The 19,274-nt window shown below is 44.2% G+C and overlaps 1 long non-coding RNA gene across 1 annotated transcript in view; it reads left to right on the top strand.

Moving 5' to 3' along the window:
- Positions 1 to 19,274, top strand: part of LOC138467457 (uncharacterized) — a 229,747-nt gene that overhangs the window by 14,779 nt on the left and 195,694 nt on the right. Inside the window, exon 2 of the long non-coding RNA XR_011268101.1 lies at positions 13,297 to 13,510. This is a non-coding gene — a long non-coding RNA (uncharacterized lncRNA). The remainder of the gene's footprint in view (positions 1 to 13,296; positions 13,511 to 19,274) is intronic.

The raw sequence follows: 19,274 nt of genomic DNA, 5'->3' as shown, positions 1-19,274 counted from the left end.
ACAGAGATCCGAGGTGCTCCGCTGCAGAGAGGGGACTGGTGACGTCACACTGAAAGCAGTTGATGATGGCGAAGGATGAAATGCCATCATAGGTGACAGAACGAATGGCTATTGCTCTCTGAAAATTGCCAAGCAGGGAGGTGCTAATGAAAGTAAAGCAAACACCATAATACAGCAAGCAGTGAAGTTCAGCACGATACGAGGAAAGGACCTTCGTGTAAGAGGCGCAACGTCAGAAGCAGGAGGAAACGTGCAATGCTTAATGAGAGCTACGTATGAGTAATATATCCGGGGACTTTTGTCAGACGCGTCGGACAAAGAAAGACTTAACGGTGATCACACGAAAGCGTTGTGCAGGATGTGGCGGAATATAAGAAGGTAAAGATGTAAAGATGTTACGTGGTGACATGAAACAAAGAGCGACGAGCATTGAAGCGGCATTCGATGTGCCCAGGCAAACTAAAAGATATGAACATAGAAGCGGCATTGTGAGTCTACATGAAACGAAGAGCGACGAGCATTGAAGCGGCATTTGATGTGCCCAGGCAAACGAAGAGATATGAAGATAGAAGATGTGAGTGCGCAGAGATGCGGCAGAAGACTTTTATGATGTACATGGAATGGCAGTAGAGCCAATTTATAATGCATGGAGCAAGGGTAAGATATGGATGCATGGCATGTATGCCGTGTGCATTTTATGAGGTTAGTGATTAGGAATAACCACATTTGAGGATTTTCACCGAATATATGGACTTGTTTAATTAGAAGTTGATGTGGATGAGTTTGAGTTACATGTCCACGAGTTAAAAGCAATTATTTTAGGAACTGCAAGTTACGGGTGAAGATGCTATGCTGCAAACATGTTGTGAATGGATGTGTGTGGATAAATAATGAACCACATGTGAGTGCTAAGTGTAACTCTTTGAGGATTTCCAGCATTTAAGTTGCTACGGAGCAACATGGACTTGTAGAAGTTAAAGGGAAGAGACTAGAGGCACAAAGTGCCTATGGACTATTAGGAGTTCAAAAACAATAATGTCAATGAAAGCGCATTAATAGACAAAAGTGTTGAAGTTAAGAGGTTGGCAGATATAGGATGATATATTGACTAAATTGTGAAAAATGTATTGAATGCACATGCAGTAATATGTGTTTGGTGTGAGTCAAAGAAGTTGGTGGCAGACGGGTAGCGCCCAGAGTATGTAGTGGTATGTGGGTGAGTGCCACAAAGGTTATTGGGAGGTAGCGCCTCCGGCAGTGAGTGTTAGGGAGAATTCTCTGTTTAGGCTGAATTTCCTAACCTAGTGAGTCCCCCAGCAGCTTTGCTGGATTTCTGGAGTTTGTTTTTTTCCATCCTGCCAAGAGTGAGACTCTTTTCTCCCACTCTTGGACATGTATGTGTGTAATTCCTTTGAAATGTCAATGTGTTCGATGGGCTATGGGGTCTTTTACTCCATAGGGTCTCATATGTTTTTCTATGTGTGTTACACCGCACCCTACATGCCGTAGCACTGAGGCGTCCTAGCAGACCCCCACCATAGACTCCATACCCGGGGACTGACTACTGTCTCCCCGGGCATGTAAAGTCACCATTGGCTTTACTAGACCTAAATTTACTAACAGAACTAGTACAAACCATCTTATTGTGGACGTACTAGTAGGGGTAATTCGATTACTCCTGGATCTGTTACTCGAGGGGGCACTGTCCCGTCCCCCCTCGTCGAGTTTTGGCTGGTGGCAGTGGAAACTACTTGTTATGTTCGACCCCGAACATAACCCTATGGGATTCGTCCCATTGTTGGAGATTGACCCTTTTTCTCGTTAATCTCTAACGTACCATCCATCTACTTATCTTAAATAAGTTTATCGGATGGTATTTTCTGCCAGAACTCGGTTTGTAAAATGGCGTCTGTGTTCGTCTCTGTGACTCCTAAACCAAAGGTCGAGCCCTTAGTTCCACTTTTGGCGGGCTCTGTACAGAGACCCTCCAAAAGTGGTGCCATTCTGTCCGGGTTACCACAGGGGTGTGGGAGGGGGTTTAGGCACCCTGGACCAAGTTGCCTTGCCAACTCCGGTCGCACTCTGGAGTGATTGGCCCAAGTGGTGAGCCTTCCCGCTCACCACTTAGCATGTGTTGATTGACAGCTAGGCTGAATGAATGGGGGTTTTCTGCATAAAAGCAGGGCTTTTGGGACTGGATCTTCAGAAGTCGCCACAGGACCTAAGAATCTGACGAGGGTAACGCTGAGCCGACCTGCACGACGACACCTCCGGTGGAGCCCTGCAGAACCGACTCACCACTTCCCGACGACAGAGGAGATCTCCCTGCCGGAGAGTCTCTTCCCCTGGCTGGTGGGAACAACCAGTCCCCTTTGCTTTTTATTCGCCTCAGGACGCAGTGGTCGAATTGGCCGTGCAGAGCACCCCCGCAACCGGATAGCCACTACCCCTGTACCGTGACCAAAAGGTGGTGCCTTGTGACGGAGCACTCCGCGGCTGGTCTCTTCCCTGGTGGTGCACCGGACTTCACTTTTCTTCGACGACGAGATCATCTCTACTCTTGGCAAAGACCCGACGTGCATCCACCACCAGGAACAACTGCCCCCGCCGGAGCTGCCCTCCACAACAAGGTACCGTGTCCGCCTGGCTTCCCTTTCGATCGGTTCGAGTGAGGTGTCTTAATCCTCTCCGTTCCGTTGGGTCGCCTCCAAGCTTTTCTCATTTATTGTTCTGAACTGGTTCAATCTGCCGATAACAATTTGCTACAAAGACTTGAATGCATCTCCGCTAGAGACTTTTTGGGACATCGCGCCTTGCCTCTCTCTGAGTGGGCCTGGCCTCTGAACTTTATGATCTATTGTGATTCTTGCCTTCCTGCCTTGCATTTTATCCGCGAAGGATTGAACTGTGTTGATTTCATAACCTGCCTATCTTTTTCTCTCCCGTCCTAACTAATGTTCGAGTGTCATCTAGGTTGAGGTATACACCTCTGTCTGAAAATAAGTGGTACCAGTAGAACCTAGAGTTGTCGAAATATTGCTAGGGGGATTGATCGTTTTCTTCTTCGTAGAGTAATTGTGTTTGATTTGTTTGCCGTGAATTTGCCATAGTGTTTTTCATAGATGTTTTGTTATAAATAAATACCTTAATATCTTTACACTAAGCCTCGTTGCGTGTTTGCTTGTCTTGCTGTGAAGAATTGCCCTATTTTGTATACTCCACATACTGCTCACCTTTTCTTGAGAGAGGTCTGACTGCTCAGCCACAGCTACCAAGTGAATCTGTGTGGTACAGACTGCTACCAAGTGGGTTCACCGCCAAACGCCTGTAGTCCTAAATCTTTTGCAGTGGTCCCAGAGGGAACTGCACAGGTTTCCGCCTAACAGTGAGTTATTGGAAGGTAGCGCTTCTGGCAGAAGTGTGAAATTAATTGGAGGTAGCGCCTCCGGTAGCAGTATGGAAAGTTGAATGTCGGTAAGTGCCACGATGGTCTGTGGTTGAAATAGTTGTTGTGAGTTGCACCTCTCTAGAAAAAGGTGCACCACTTGTATCCTCGTCGTATTAAGGTGATGTTTGTGTGTAGAGTGGGAGATCTATCTAGAGTACGATCTATCATTAGAAGGGAGATTTATGAGAGATGTGAGGTTTGGGATTTTTAGCACCACCTGATGCTCGTTCAGGAAGAGTATTAGTTGGTGGAAGGTGTTGGCTCCCTTTGTGTGATGATAAGGGGATATGGCTTCCGCTTGGACCTGTTCTTGGCAGAGAAGTTTATGCTGCCCCACCTCTATATGCAAATCATTGGTGGTGTCCATGTGCGGTGAAGATCAGTTGTCGTGTGAATGAGCAGGGTGTGTGTGTGACTTTCTTTCCCCTGTGTTTTGACATTGTGTTAGGCTCCATGATGTATCTGTGTGGGTGTATGTGAGTCATAGCGGAAGGAGATGTGTTATATAGTGCCTGTGTGTATGTATTGCGTATTAGTAAAGGAAGGATTGTGTTATATAGTGCTTATGTGCATGTATTGTGTATTAGTAAAGGAAGGAGATGTGTTTTATAGTGACTGCCTTTGGATGCTGTGAGCTGGTGATGTCATGTGGAGTGTTGCCTTGTGAATGTTAGAATGTTTACCCAAGGGTTCCACACTCAGGCAGTTAGAGCTCCTCAGCCTGGGTGATGGGAGCCAGTGTTATGTCCTGTCCACTTATGTCTCTATCTTCTTGTAACTGTGACTTAAGTACTTGCTAATAAACCTAGAAGTTACCATAAGAAGCCTGGAAGTCACTTTGTAACAGACACTATACAGCAACTCTACATATGTCTAATAAAGCTTACCTAGCTTTATTAACTAAGTGGCTCGCTGCTGTTTTGTGCCTGGACTACCATCAATGCCCTACCGGTCACAAGAGACATGCATCCCGAAATTCTAACCACTGTTGCCATGTATTATTAAGTAGTTGACCAACAATTAAGTAGTTGACCAAACTAAAATATGGTTTCAACGTGAAAAGGAATAGTAGGTCCACGCTCAATAAATACCATAATAATAATAATAATCTGTAGTATCTTCACATGTGAAATAGCGTGCGTCTGCACGAGAGGATGCTCGTGCAGGAGAATGGAAGTGACGAGATGGAACGTGGGGAAAGGACAGTTGGAGGAGAAGCGAAGTAGTGAAGACGCACATTTCATGTCCCCTGTTTATTTATAATATTTACATAAATATATCGGCTGTTGACTTTTGGCCTCATTCACCGCCGCGTCCTACGCACACCGCGTTACGTGCTCTCAGAGGAGGCGGGCCCCACTGTTGACACCAGTTAATTTATTCACTGCTCCCTGCCGTATGAAGCTGTTGACTTTTGGCCTCATTCACCGCCGCGTCCTACGCACACCGCGTTACGTGCTCTCAGAGGAGGCTGGCCCAGCTGTTGACACCAGTTAAATTATTCACTGCTCCCTGCCGTATGCCAATCTCCTGCCTGCCCTAATCTACGCACACTACGTCGTGTGTTCCCGGTGGAACCAGATCCTGCTGCTAATATCAGACTCCATCGTCATTACGCACTACTCCACGTCGAGTAAATCAGTAATCCTCATCACTCCTCATAATCTTCCTCTTCACAGTGGAAATTTAAAATAAAGCAAAAGCAACCTCACGAAGTTTTCTACGCTACATTCTTCAGCAATCCTCATTACTTCTCACACTCTTCCTCTTCACAGTGAAAGATAAAGAGCTTGATATCGTACAAGATACAGATTCTAAACTTAATCCTTGAACCAATTAAATATAATCAAAAATGGCCATGCAAGGAGTACAGCCACCACACATGTTTCTACCGGAAATTGGTGAACCTATACTTCCCTGGAAACGATGGCTTAAAGCTTTTGAACATTACGCACATGTAGTTTGTGGAGTGAACTACAGTATAGAAAGAAAGAAGTCCCTACTATTACATTGTTTAGGACCAGCGGGCCAAGAGAAATTTGAGGATTTGCCTGATCTCACAGAAGATGAAACAGGGGGCATGAACATGTATGAAATTGCCATTGCCAAACTCAATAAACATTACGACAAAAAAATGAGCACCATCCTAGAAAGATACAAATTCGGGAAGCGAGTTCAAGAGAAAGAAGAATCTGTAGAACAGTATGTTACTGCCCTGAGGAAAATGGCCCGGAATTGCAATTTCAACCAACAACTCGATGAAAGGATCAGAGACCAATTTATGCTTGAGTGCAGGAGCAGTAAGGTCAGGGAGAGACTTTGGTCTGAAGATGATCCCACACTCGATGTTGTACTTAGATTGGCCAAGGAAGTGGAGCATATGGAAACGTGTGTTTCTACTTTGGAAAATAGAATGAAGGACATATCAATCAAATCTACGATTAGTGTTGTACAATCAGATCAAGATGAAGAAATTGGAATAATTAGAGGCAACAAGAAAAAGAAAATGAGATCACAAAGAGATGGAACAATACCCAACACCAGCAATTTACGGCGAAGACCTTTTGAGAGTAGAGATACGTACAACAATCAAGCCAATACAAGAAGACCTGACAGAGTCGAATCTAGGAGAGGGAATAGACCCGACATGATAAGGACGTCTACGTCAGGAGGAGAACGTCAAAACAGGAGCATGTTTACCCAGGATGGTAGAGGGAGGACCAGACAAAGAGGATGTTACCGATGTGGTAGCCCAAGTCACTGGGCCGACAATAAGGAATGCCCTGCTCTTAAGATGATTTGCAGAAGGTGTGGGGGAAAAGGTCACATAGCAAAGTGCTGTAGGACCAACCCAAGTGGTGAACAATCCTCTAATTGGATTGGAGATGATGACGATGAAGAGGAATGTGTATTCATGGTTACTGATGAGGACACACACATAGAGAGTCCCAGAACTGAAATTGTTGTGAATGGATTTCCAGTCAATATGATGGTTGACTCTGGAGCGAAGTATACGCTGATACCAGAAGAGATGTGGAGGAAATGTGGCCCAGAGTATTTACATGAAGTTGATGTAAAACCCAAAGCATAGGGTGGAGTCAGGATAGAATTGCTTGGGTGGTTTGTTGCAAATTTAGACTTCAAAGGGAGGCAAGCAAGTGGTCGCATTTATGTATCTAAAAGCGGAGAGTCTGCGCTACTCAGTTGGACACACCAGATATTACTCAAGGTCCGTTTAGACCCTAATGCTCATGAAATGGTTTACCAAATCGATGGATCATACATTGGTAACATTCAGAAGATAAAGAATGAAATATTTAGAGATGATGTGATAGGATGTCTAAAAGGATTCTCACATCGCATATTGCTAAAGAGGGATTCAAGACCTGTGGCCCAGAAACTCAGAAATATTCCGCTGGCTCTCAAGAGGGAAGTCAAAGAGGAACTAACCAAATTGGAAATGCAAGGAGTTATTGAGAAAATTGATGCAGCGGAATGGGTTTCACCATTGGCCATTGTTAGGAAAACTACAGGAAAAATAAGAATATGTGTCGACATGAGAGAGTTGAATAAATGTGTGATTCCCGACAGACACCCATTACCCAATATACAAGAACTAATATCCACTTTGGGTCCTGCAAAGGTCTTTTCTACGCTAGATCTCACAGCAGCATACCATCAAATTAAACTACATGAAGATTCTAAACCTTTGACGGCTTTTATCACGCCAGAGGGGCTCTATCAATTTCACAGAATGCCATTTGGGTTAATTTCAGCAGCTTCAGTTTTTCAAAGAATAATGCAGAATATACTTGGTGATATGGAAGGTGTAGTTTTTTTTCAAGACGATGTATTGGTTTTTGCAGATGATCAAGACAAACATGATATGAGGTTGAACAGAGTTTTGCACAAACTACACCAGGCTGGAATGGTGTTGAGTGAAGCCAAATCGAAAATCAATAGAAAAGAGATTGAATATTTGGGACACGTAATATCTGGTGATGGTATTAGACCCAAGAAAGACTTGGCAGAATCTATCAGATCCATGAATACTCCAGACAACAAAGATCAACTAAGAACCTTCTCGGAATGGCAGAATATTATGCCAAGTTTATAGAGAATTTCTCAGACCACACAGTTGAAATGAGGAGTCTAATGAAAATGAATAAGAAATGTGTGTGGAATAAGAAGAGTGAGAAAGAATTCCAGTTCATAAAAAAGGCTTTAGCCCAAGCCCCGGCACTGCAAAGTTATGTTAGAGGCAGGAAGACTGTAATAACCACTGATGCAAGTGATGTGGGTTTAGGCGCATCCCTATCGCAATATTATAATGGACAAGAATTAGTAATTGCTTTTGCATCTAGGTTACTTAAAGGACCAGAAAAGAATTACGCCACAATTGAGAAAGAAGCTTTGGCAATCAAGTGGGCCATTGAGAAATTCCGATCTTTTGTTTGGGGGTTACAATTCACCATACACACAGATCATAAACCTTTAGTGGAAATATTCAGTACCAAAGGCCTGGACAGAGTATCCAGCAGGATTAGGAGATGGGTTACAATACTTCAGGAGTTCAATTTCAAAGTTATATACATTCCAGGTTCAAAGAACATTACAGCGGATTGTTTGTCTCGTTTGACCAATCTTAATGATGTTGAAGAGGATCTTGGAGATCAAGAAGCTGTGTGTGAAATATCGAGTCAAGCTATATCCAAGGAAGATTGGAGCGATGGCATGGTGAAGGATGACATTCTATTAGAAGTTGTGAAGATGGTCAAAGAGGGGAGATGGAGGAAGAATGAAGCACTTTCTCCAGAAGTTAAGGCTTTTTGGGACGTACGAGAAGAATTATATCTTCAAAGTGATTATCTCATGAAAGGAGACAAAATAATACCCCCTACCAACCTAAGAGAAAAGATTATAACAATGGCTCATGAAGGACATCAGGGCATTGTAAAGACTAAAAGAAGAATCAGAAGCACATATTGGTGGCCCGGTTGTGACAGGCTGATCGAAGACCAAGTTAGAAAATGTATCCTTTGCTCCAAGAGCGATAAAGTGTGCAGGGGTGCGGACTATCCAATGGTTTTGAGAGAAATCCCTGAGAGTCCGTGGAGTGAAATAGCTATGGATGTGATTGGTCCCGTTTGGAGTGATGGGTGTGCTACGTATTGTTTAGTGATAATTGACATGTTAACCAGGTGGGTTGAAATTAAATTCTTACCTCAAGTTACCACACGCAATGTTATAAAGTTCATGGAAGAAGTGTGTGAAAGAGAGGGTTATCCCAAAATAGTTCTCACAGATAATGGCTCACAGTTTAAATCTGAGGAAATGGAAACATATTTGAAAGGCAAAGCCATCAACCATAAATTGTGCGCCATTTACCATCCACAAACCAATGGTATTGTGGAGAGGTTCAACAGAGTAATAAAAGATGCTATTAAACTGGCATGGGCCAGTGGAAAAGAATGGAAGGTAGCAGTCAAAGAGATCCTGTTAGCCCACAGATTCACTCCTCACAGTTCGACTGGAGTCACGCCATTTGAACTCAGTAGAGGCAGGAAAGCCAATACAAACATGTCTCCAGGGTGGATGAATGACCTTGTGAGAAGTGAGAATAAAATAGAGGTAGCAAGGGAGAACATTAGACACAGGCAAATTGACAACAAACAAAATGCATGATAAAAAACGCTTTAGGAAATTACCTGAATTTCAAGTGGGTGGTTGGGTGAGGATAAAACTACCTGTGAATTTGAGAAGAGATGGTTGCAAATGGTCCAAGCCCGTGAGAGTGGTAGAGATATATTCCCATGCTATTAGGACCCAGGATGGCAGAGTATGGAACAATGAAAGGGTAATGGATATAAGTGATCAATGTTGGGGGAGTAAGTCTGATGGTTTGGGTGAAATGGATAGTGAGAGAAGCAGTGTAGGTATAACTGTTGACATAGATGATAAGAATGTGCGAGGTGAGAGTGAAGTGTCGAGCAGAATCTCTAAGAGAGTTCCTTCCTTGGCAACAGATTCAGATGAGTATCAAGAAAGAAGTAACAGGATAAGATCCAGGACGGGAAGAGAATGCAGACCACCAAGATATCTTTGTGACTATGTAGGATAATGAGAACTATGCCAAAGAGTTCTTCTATATAAAGAAGGGAGATGTGTAGTATCTTCACATGTGAAATAGCGTGCGTCTGCACGAGAGGATGCTCGTGCAGGAGAATGGAAGTGACGAGATGGAACGTGGGGAAAGGACAGTTGGAGGAGAAGCGAAGTAGTGAAGACGCACATTTCATGTCCCCTGTTTATTTATAATATTTACATAAATATATCGTTATGAAAGTTAATTAATACATTATTTAAACCTTTCCAATTTGCCCCTCCTTACTTCAACGTGAAAAGGAATAGTAGGTCCACGCTCAATAAATACCATAATAATAATAATAATCATACCTCTCAATGGGGACACCACCTCTGTATCCCACTTCCCTCAGCAGCTTGACTTCCACCGTACCCCCAGTCCCCTTTGCCCTCTCCACCCCCAATTCTCCCCAACCATTTATCAAACCTGCCCCATGAACCCTAATCCCACTGCCCTCCCATACCTTTCCTCTCCTTACCTGTCCCTTTTTGGAGGCCACTCTTCCTTTCTCTGCCCGGTGTACACTGGTAATAGAAAGTGGAACATGGGGCCTCATTACGACCCAGGCGTTAACGGCGCCGTAAAAGGCTGCAGCGCCGTTAACCCCTTAATGCCTTACTAAGAGGTCCCTTTGCGGCTCCTGAACTTAACGGCTAGTCTGGACCAGCCGTTAAGGTAGGGACCCGCAAAGGGACCTTGATGGCAATTACGGTACCGCAATTTGCGGTACCGTAATTGCCGCCTTCCCCATTCCCATTGAGCCCTATGGGGCAAAATGGGAATGGGGAAGGGCCATGGAGAAAGGGGGAATTACCGCCCCGCCAACCTTGGAATGGGGTGGTAATTCCCCCTTTCTCCATGGCGGACTCCGGCATGGACCATGGTGCTAATAGCACCATGGTCTAGCGCCGGAGTCCTAATGAGGGCCATGGTCCATTTTCTCAGACTCAATGTTCGCCATACAGAGGTGTTGCAGGCTGTCGTTGTGGTTACCCATATTCAGTGAAGGTGGATTTGATGAATCCATCTTCACTGAAAATAATTTCATCAAATTGGCTGTATCCAAGTTAAATGAAAACCTTAAATATATGATTTCATTTTTAGTCATTTGTCTTTGTTTAATCTGAAGTTAGTCGAAATCTAAATTAATAAATTAACGTTTAAGCTTAATGTACCAAAGTGTTTAGAATCATTATTTAGAATAATGAAAATAGCAGCAAAACGTAGTGTATATTTATGTAGTATCATTACCTTATTGTACTAAATAAAGATGGAAGCCTTGATTAGTCCCATTCATCAACTAAAGCCACAATCGCTGAGTCGGTTATCAACATCTTATCGCATGCCATACAAGAATCTGCTGGACCACAAAGCTCACATCCGGTGAGAATAGTGCAGAGCATCACGGTGCAATGCCCATTCCTCATAAAACCAGGGGAACAATGATTAGGCTCCTTCCTATTCGATTTTCCAGCCGCCGGGAGAAACTAGTACAACGTTGGCCCGAGGGAAAGAAATCTCCTAAACTGTGTCGCAGCAGAAAGTCTGCACATTTTCAGGACTTGATCAGAGCCAGCACCTGCTGATGGAAATGGGGCGGTTCAAACTGCAGAAACAACAGGAACTATTACTCGACCATGGCCAAGTTATTTGTTTATTTTTTATTTATTTGCATTTTTAAAGCGCTCACACAGCCCGCGGTCATCGAGGCGCTGTTACAGAAATGGTTTGCTTTAGTTGCGTAGTTTCTTTTGTCTTAGTTACGTATTTATAACGTGCTTAAATACCCAGTTAATCAAATAGTAATACAGCCATTGCTGCAGATGGGGTAATCACCAAATGGGCCCAACAGAGACTACTGCCCCATTGAGGGAAATTAGTTGTCTCTCAACCTAAATATGCATTACCCTACATGGGAACCAAGATGGTCAGAAATGTTGAATGCATGTATTCTGAAAAAACACGCAATGTGCTCAAGAGAGCAATCCAAACCTGACTGAAAAACAGGCTTGCTTGCAGCATTAGTGTGTGGAAGTCTTACACGTAGAGAAGTAATTGTGTATGCTGCACTTGGAGTAAGTGAGGGAGCCAGCCTCAGCATAATTCTGGAAGTGGTGACAGAAATAAAGGGGGAATCCAGCTTTGCAAACCCATGTACTTAGTCACTCTGTCTGTGGACATGCAAGACGGAGGTCCAGGGAATTGCAAACCCCTGGGAAATGTATCAACCCACTCATGCTTAGCCAATCCAGAGGTCAGTCCCTGAATGGTGGGTGTCAACTTGGATAGGTGTAGTGGTGAACCCTAAACTTGACCAGATGGAGCCTGGAACTGATGGAGGAGCTAGGACGTGGTAAAGCATTGGCATTTCCCTACATCCCTGTGGGGAGGACAATTAAAAGAGACCTTAAAGAAATCAATAGTCTGGGAAAGATTGAGCTTGTTTCTCTATATATTCTCATTTTCAAAATTTGAATTCATATCATCATTCTAACAAAAAATTATAATAACAAAGAAGTGTTGAGAGAGAATGTTGTGGTTGATCTGTCTTTTATCCATGTTAACCTTGTGACACTATCCTCACAGTGTATTCTGGGATTGGGTTTCTGCACTGTTGACTTAAGTTTCAATGTAAGGAAATGGCTTCCTATTTTGACACATTTGCCCATGATTGAACCCATTTTGTCAATACTTGTAGAAACCTGAATCCCTATCTTCAATAAGAGATAGACAAGGAAATCTGAAAAGGGTGAATAATTAATAATTTCTCATTCATTCCCTTTTACACTTCCTTTAGGGATGAAATATGTATTCCATTGTATCATTTATTTCATGCATTGTTGTGTTTCAGTTATGTAGTTTCTCCTGATTTGTTTTTTTTAAAACATACATTCAAATAAAAGACATGTGCCAGGTCAGACCTTGATTCCGAATATAATTTCCATATAATTTCCAACTAAGAGACCGTCTTTGGACATGTTTATCACCTATTTATGAAACCATCATTCAGCAAATGTAGTGTTTCCGTCCCAATTCACTTTTTGTGGGAATCAACTTTGGGCATTAATTTTCAGTGAGGTTAGTTTGTTACATGTTTAATAGCAGCACTGCAGGGCAAACCCAGTTATGGACAGCACACTGTCCCAAAGCAATCCCAAACTGTGAAACCACAACTCCTTTATCAGCAACCTTTATAGATTTTGAACATATATGCTTCTGTACAATGACTGGAAGATATTATGACTTCACTAATGATGAGTTCGCTGCTTACAATTAGTACAATGGGCTTCTATGAGAGGCTATGCAATGCCTGGCATCCCAAGGTCACTTATACTTTCTTCAAGAGATACCAACACAGATCCGCACTCTTAATGCAGTTAAGACTGACATTTTCTTATTACTCCTTTAAAGCAGATTTGGCTGATATATGAAAATATTTTTGGCAGCTTAAGGGAGGTTATGAATAGAACGTGCTAACGAAGCAGAAAGAGAACGCCTGAGTAAAATGCCATGTTTCCTTTCTCCATTTTGGCTACAAGCATATCATTCAAAATGCAGTCCATTCAAACTACACCAGGTGTGGGTGCCGACTATAAGGCATAGTTCTCTTGCATTAGTATCAATGTCTTGTCATTTACAATTGAATGTCCCTTCTACCTTCTTCGAGCAATCATGTATATCTAATTGCATGTTTCTTCCACAGGAATCCCTCTTTGAGGCTAATGAAAACGAGACTTGCACCTCTAAATGCTTCGAATCATCAACTGAGAAAGTCTTTGTGGTCTAGATGCCCAAAGAACTAAATGTTGCACACAAAAGCACAGCATTCTGTACGTCGGGCTTCCATTCCAAGGCAGTAGTTTCTGGAGCGCAAATGGAGCAGGAAGGAGGCAGCCAGAGGCCGGACCCCACAGCAGGTATGTAGGGGAGGGGGCAGGAGCGGGTGGCGGGGGCAGAGAGTGTGATATAGCAGCTGAGGGTTTGGGAGGAGACCCCTCGATAGGGATTTGGAGCAGGGCAGTTACAAAAAGGTTGCACCTACAGAATGCTGCCTTTTGTGCTGGAATCTGCAGGTATTGGCTTTTGTAAGTGCCGTTTATTTATGTTATTTATTTATTTATTTATAACGCGCCAAAGCTCACAAGCATCAGGGCGCGACAAAGACACAAGGACAGAAAGTTCACAGGACGACACAAATAGTAGAAGAGAAAGAGGAGCAGAAAGGGTGTAGCCTAATGTTGATATGACAGCCGTTTAGACATAATTCCTTCAAAAAGACCAGTATGTTATTTCGACTGTAATTTCGATACCGATTCCCGCAATACTTAACAAAGTGTGAATAATCTCACCTTGACAGATCGAGTAGACCGCCAGAGAACAACCAAGTGCAGCAGTGAAAGCTACCCTAGGACAGCCCTGTCCTCTCCGACCCGGAATAGGAGTAACCAGGGGAAAGAACAGGGCCTCCAGGGAAACCCTCGATGGGGAAGAAAACCCTGGTAGAATCTGGAAGTGTCGTAGATCCGGATGGCTGATGAATGCCTTCTATGAGTGGCAGTGGAAGGCAGGCAGGAAGGCTTCGTCTGGATTAACAAAGGAAAATGGTCAGAGTAGTTTCGTAAAGAAGGGAATGGGGAGTGGTAATTAAACGACACAATAAAGGTGTCTCACCAGCAGAGGCAGGAGTGAAGGATAGGATGATTGATCTAGGGCCTCGAGGGAGAAGAGATTGGGAGACGAGAGCTCTAAAAGAAATAATAATAGGGTCAGAATCAGAATCGGGAGAGACGGAAAGGAATTCTGATATAATGGCACTTACGGCTATCGGGTATCTCAGCAGAGATGAAATCAGGGTTTGCGGTAATTGTGACGCTGATGGATATCTGGGCTCGGCGAGAGATCCCGAGAGAAGGGAAGACCGGAATGGAAGGGGGAGTCTGGAGACGAGAGCTTGAGAGACAAAAAGGTTACAGGGTTAGTCGGAGAAGTCAGTTAGGAGAGGCAGAGATATTGAAATCCCTAGAAGCGAACTCACGGAGCGTCTGTTGAAACAGAAGCAACGCGAGGAGTTGTCGGCTTCCGTGTTTGATAAAGGATCACGTGAGCAGGCCAGAGCGTCTCGGAGAGACGTGAAAAGACTAGACCACTACCTTCAGCACGGAAGTCATCTTGAGAAGGATTCTCGGGAGTCGCGTAGTGAAGTGTACCACACAATCGGTTGCGAGCCCACAGAGACCACCTCCCACAATGTGTAACAGTATACCCCCTCCTCCTGGGGGGAGAACCCGGTTTACCTGGGTGAAAAAGAAAGAACCGTTGAATCAATTTAGGAGCATGAACTCCAGAAGCTGGTTCCCAGGATCGTTCAGCAGGTGAGTAGCCTTTCCAATCTACCAAAAACTGCAGTTTACCCCTCCTGTAATGAGAGTCACAAATATTGGCCACTTCATATTCAGATCCAGTAGCAGTGAAGACCGGAGACGGAGGAGGGGTTCCGATCTCCGAAAACGGTCCGGAACGAACAACTTGATTTGAGATAAGTGGAACACTGGATGAATCCGAGACCAGGAAGTCGGTAGGGCGAGTCTGACTGCAGCAGACCCAACCCAGGATACGACTTTAAAGGGTCCAAAATACCTGGGAGATAATTTAGAAGGGACAAGATGCCGAGGAAGGAATCGGGATGCCAGCCAAACCGAATCTCCCGGGAGGATATTAGGGGCTGCCCGACGATGCTTGTCTGCGTTCCTCTTAGCCCGATCTTGAGCCTCTTGAAGTGATAGTCTGACTAGCTTCTGACCCTCTTGTATATCCGAGATAAGACTGTCAACCCCAGGGCAACAGGAAGCAGGAATAGAAACGGTAGGTACAAATGAAGGGTGATAACCATAAGAACAATGAAAAGGACTGGTGTGAAGTGCAGAATGCTTGGCGTTATTGTAGGCGAACTCCGCAAATGGGAGCAATTCGATCCAATTGTCCTGGGCTGCTGAGATGAAACATCTCAAATATCCTTCCAAAGTTTGGTTTAAGCGTTCCGTCTGCCCGTTAGTCTGGGGGTGGTATCCGGAACTTAAGGCTCTCTTGATTCCCAGAATGTGACATACCTTCTGCCAGAAAAGAGAGGTATATTGGGTGCCTCGATCCGATACAATGGTATCTGGGAGTCCATGTCGAGAAAATATTTCGGAAAGAAAGATCTTTGCCATAGCCGCTGCTCCAGGAAGTTTCACTAATGGGGTGAAATGCGCCAGTTTGGTAAAGTAATCGATGGTGACCATGATAGTGGTTTTATTCTCAGAAGAAGGTAGGTCTGAAACAAAATCGGTGGAGATTATCTGCCAAGGTCGGTCAGGAATAGGCATTCTTGAAAGTAAGCCCAGAGGAGACATCCGAGGAGACTTAGGGCCTCATTACACGGAAGGCGGTAATGGTTAACGGCCACCGTTAATGGTAACGGTGGCCGTTAACCATTACCGCCTTACTACGAGGTCCCTTAGCGGGTTGGTGTTTTAACGCCTGCTTTTTGCAGGCGTTAAAAACCAACCCGCTAAGGGACCTCGGAGCTAATTACGGCACCGCAAAATTGCGGTGCCATAATTAGCGCCTTCCCCATTCCCATAGAGCCCTATGGGGCAGAAATGGGAATGGGGAAGGGCAATGGCGGAAGGGGGATTTACCGCCCCACCAACCTTGGAATGGGGCGGTAAATCCCCTTTCCGCCAAGGCGGTGCCGGTAATTTACCGGCATGGTCCAGGGTGCTAATAGCACCCTGGACCACCGCCTTCCGTGTAATGAGGCCCTTAGTCTGAGAGCAAATAGTGCAGGCTGCAACATAATCACGGACGTCTGCTTTTACTTCTTTCCACCAAAAATGTCGTTGAACGAGCTCCAAGGTTGAGGCGTATCCTCGATGGCCAGCTGCTCGGGAGTCGTGACACATTTGTAGAACTTCTTGTTGGAAGGAAGGAGTGGGAATCAGAACTTGAGCTCCTCGAAAATAATGGCCCCTCTCTTCCGTGAGCTGATGGTTAGCGGCAATTTCTTCACATAGGAGTTTGTTCTGATTAGTGGCTGTCAGTACTTCTTGAAGAAAATCAGTTAGGACTGCGATAAATCGTGCTGTGGGGAACATCTTTTCAGTACAGAAATTAGAAGTTGGAGAATCTTTTCGAGAAAGAGCGTCGGCCCTTAAGTTATGTTTTCCAGGAAGAAAGGTGAATTCGATCCGAAAGGGGAGAAAGAAATAGGCCCAGCGAGCTTGTCTACAGTTGGTGGTCTGGGCATTCTGGAGTACTTTGAGATTTTGGTGATCGGTTCGAACCTTGACAGGAAAAGAAGATCCCAACAACAGATGTCTCCACTCTTCGAAAGCCAGCTTAATTGCTAAAAGTTCCTTCTCAAGGACTAAATAATTCAGTTCTGCTGCGTTGAATGTCCTAGACAAATACGCGACTGGTCTTTCTTCCCCCTGATCAGAGAGTTGTAACAGCACAGCTCCCAATGCGTATTGAGAGGCATCAGTCTCCACGATAAATGGCTTGGTCTGATCAGGGGTGATCAAAATAGAGGCAGAAGTGAACATTTCTTTCAGAGTTTGAAAGGCACTTTGGGCTGCTTCGTTCCAGAAGAATGTGACGTTCTTCTTTAGTAAGTGTGTAATGGGTAGAATGATTTCAGAAAAACAGGGGATACATTTCCTGTAGAAATTAGCAAAGCCTAAAAATCGCTGAATGTCTTTAACACAGGAGGGAGTGGGCCAATCTAAGACTGCGGACACCTTCTTTGGATCCATAGATATGCCCTGGCTAGATAACACAAAACCTAGGTATGTAACTTGCTCCTGATGGAATACACACTTTGAGGCTTTGCAGTAGAGATGGTTTGTTTGGAGTCGACCGAGAACTATGTTAACATGATTGATATGGTCTTTCGGGTTGGAGGAATAAACAAGAATATCGTCCAAGTATATGATTACGAAATGGAACAAGATGTCAGCGAACAAGTGATCCATGAATCGCTGAAACACTGCTGGTGCATTCACTAGACCAAATGGCATCACATGATATTCAAAGTGTCCGAACGGGGTGCGAAAAGCTGTTTTCCATTCGTCCCCAGGAGCTATTCTGATGAGGTGATAAGCTCCTCTGAGATCAAGTTTCGTGTAAACAGAAGCCCCCCGGACTGCCTCTATGATGTCAGATATTAAAGGCATGGGGTACTTATCGGAAGTAGTAATCTTGTTGAGACCTCGGTAGTCGATACAGGGATGGAGTTCATCAGAATCCTTTTTAGGAATGAAAAAAGAGAAGCGCCTGCTGGGGAGACTGACTCAGAGATTAGACCATTACGTAAATTGGCCTGGAGATAGTCCTTTAGAACTGCCTTTTCTTTTTGGGACAAAACATACACTCTGCCAAAGGGAATGGGTTGTTCTGGAAGAAGGTTAATATGACAATCGTCCCTCCTATGAGGAGGTAAAGTGGGAAATATGGGATTCTCAAAAACTGACTGAAACTTTCGATGACACAGAGGGATGATCTCTAGTTGGTTTATGGTGGGTCCTGTTGGAAGGTTTGACACTTTAGTAGGAATATGAACACCCACAGACTCCTGGGACAAACAATGATTTACACAGAACTCAGACCCTAGGAATAGAGTACCAGCTGACCAATTAATATAAGGGTTATGGAGTCGTAACCATGGGAGACCTAAGATAACAGGGAAATGAGCGGCTTTAATAAGGTCAAAAACCAAAGTCTCTTTATGGTTGGCAACCATACAAGTAATCGGTTCGGTCTGTTCCTTGATCGGGCCGGAGCTCAATGGGCTCCCATCCACTCCTTGGATGGGAGTAATGATGGATTTGGAAACAAGTTGTATCTCGTGTTTCGTGGCCCAATCATTGTCCAGAAAATTGCCTGCAGCTCCACAGTCAATCAAGGCTGGTATGCCCGTTAAAACTCGTCCTGAAAGAATCATGGATAGAGATACCACCACCATGGTTTGGCAAGTAGCTGTGTCAAGCGACATTCCCATTCGATATGGGGAAATAGGATTTGGAGCCACTACCGTTCTTCCCCTTGAGGTAGGGCTTTGAAGTTTCCTGACTTAGGATTTGGGGTACGTCGTGGAGGAACCAAGTGACAATCCTTCAAGACGTGTAGAGAGGAACCACAATACATGCACAGTCCACAAGTCTTTCTTCTTTCTCTTTCAGAAGCGGATAGTGGTCCCCTCACAGCTCCGATCTGCATGGGCTCTTCATTTTGGACGTGTTTTTTATTTCCTGTCGGATAATATTCACTAAAGGATCGGGTACCCTTGCTCTTTTTACGTTCATAGGATCGTTCTTGTAAACGGTACTCAATTTGCATGGTTAGAGTTATCATGTCTGCTAGGTTGGCTGGGCGAGGAACTTTAGAAATCTCGTCTTTCACTTCGTCTGTTAATCCCCTACGAAAAAGAGTAAGAAGACCCTCATCCGGCCATCCTAATTCGGAAGATAACTGCTTAAATTGGGTGATATACCCTAATAGGTCCTTTCCGCTCTGTTTTAGGTCAAGGAGTCTTTCCTGAGAGGATACTGTGATTTCTTTCCTACCAAACATGGATTTTAGACTATTAGTGAAAGCAGAATAAGAATCAAGGATTACATTGTTTGAGGTAACCAAGGGCGT

Source organism: Ambystoma mexicanum, chromosome 4q, assembly GCF_040938575.1.
Source record: "Ambystoma mexicanum isolate Mex_15411 chromosome 4q, UKY_AmexF1_1, whole genome shotgun sequence".
Classification (NCBI taxonomy): domain Eukaryota; kingdom Metazoa; phylum Chordata; class Amphibia; order Caudata; family Ambystomatidae; genus Ambystoma; species Ambystoma mexicanum.
Note: the sequence above shows the minus strand (reverse complement) of the source record. Positions and strands in the feature narration are given on the sequence as shown.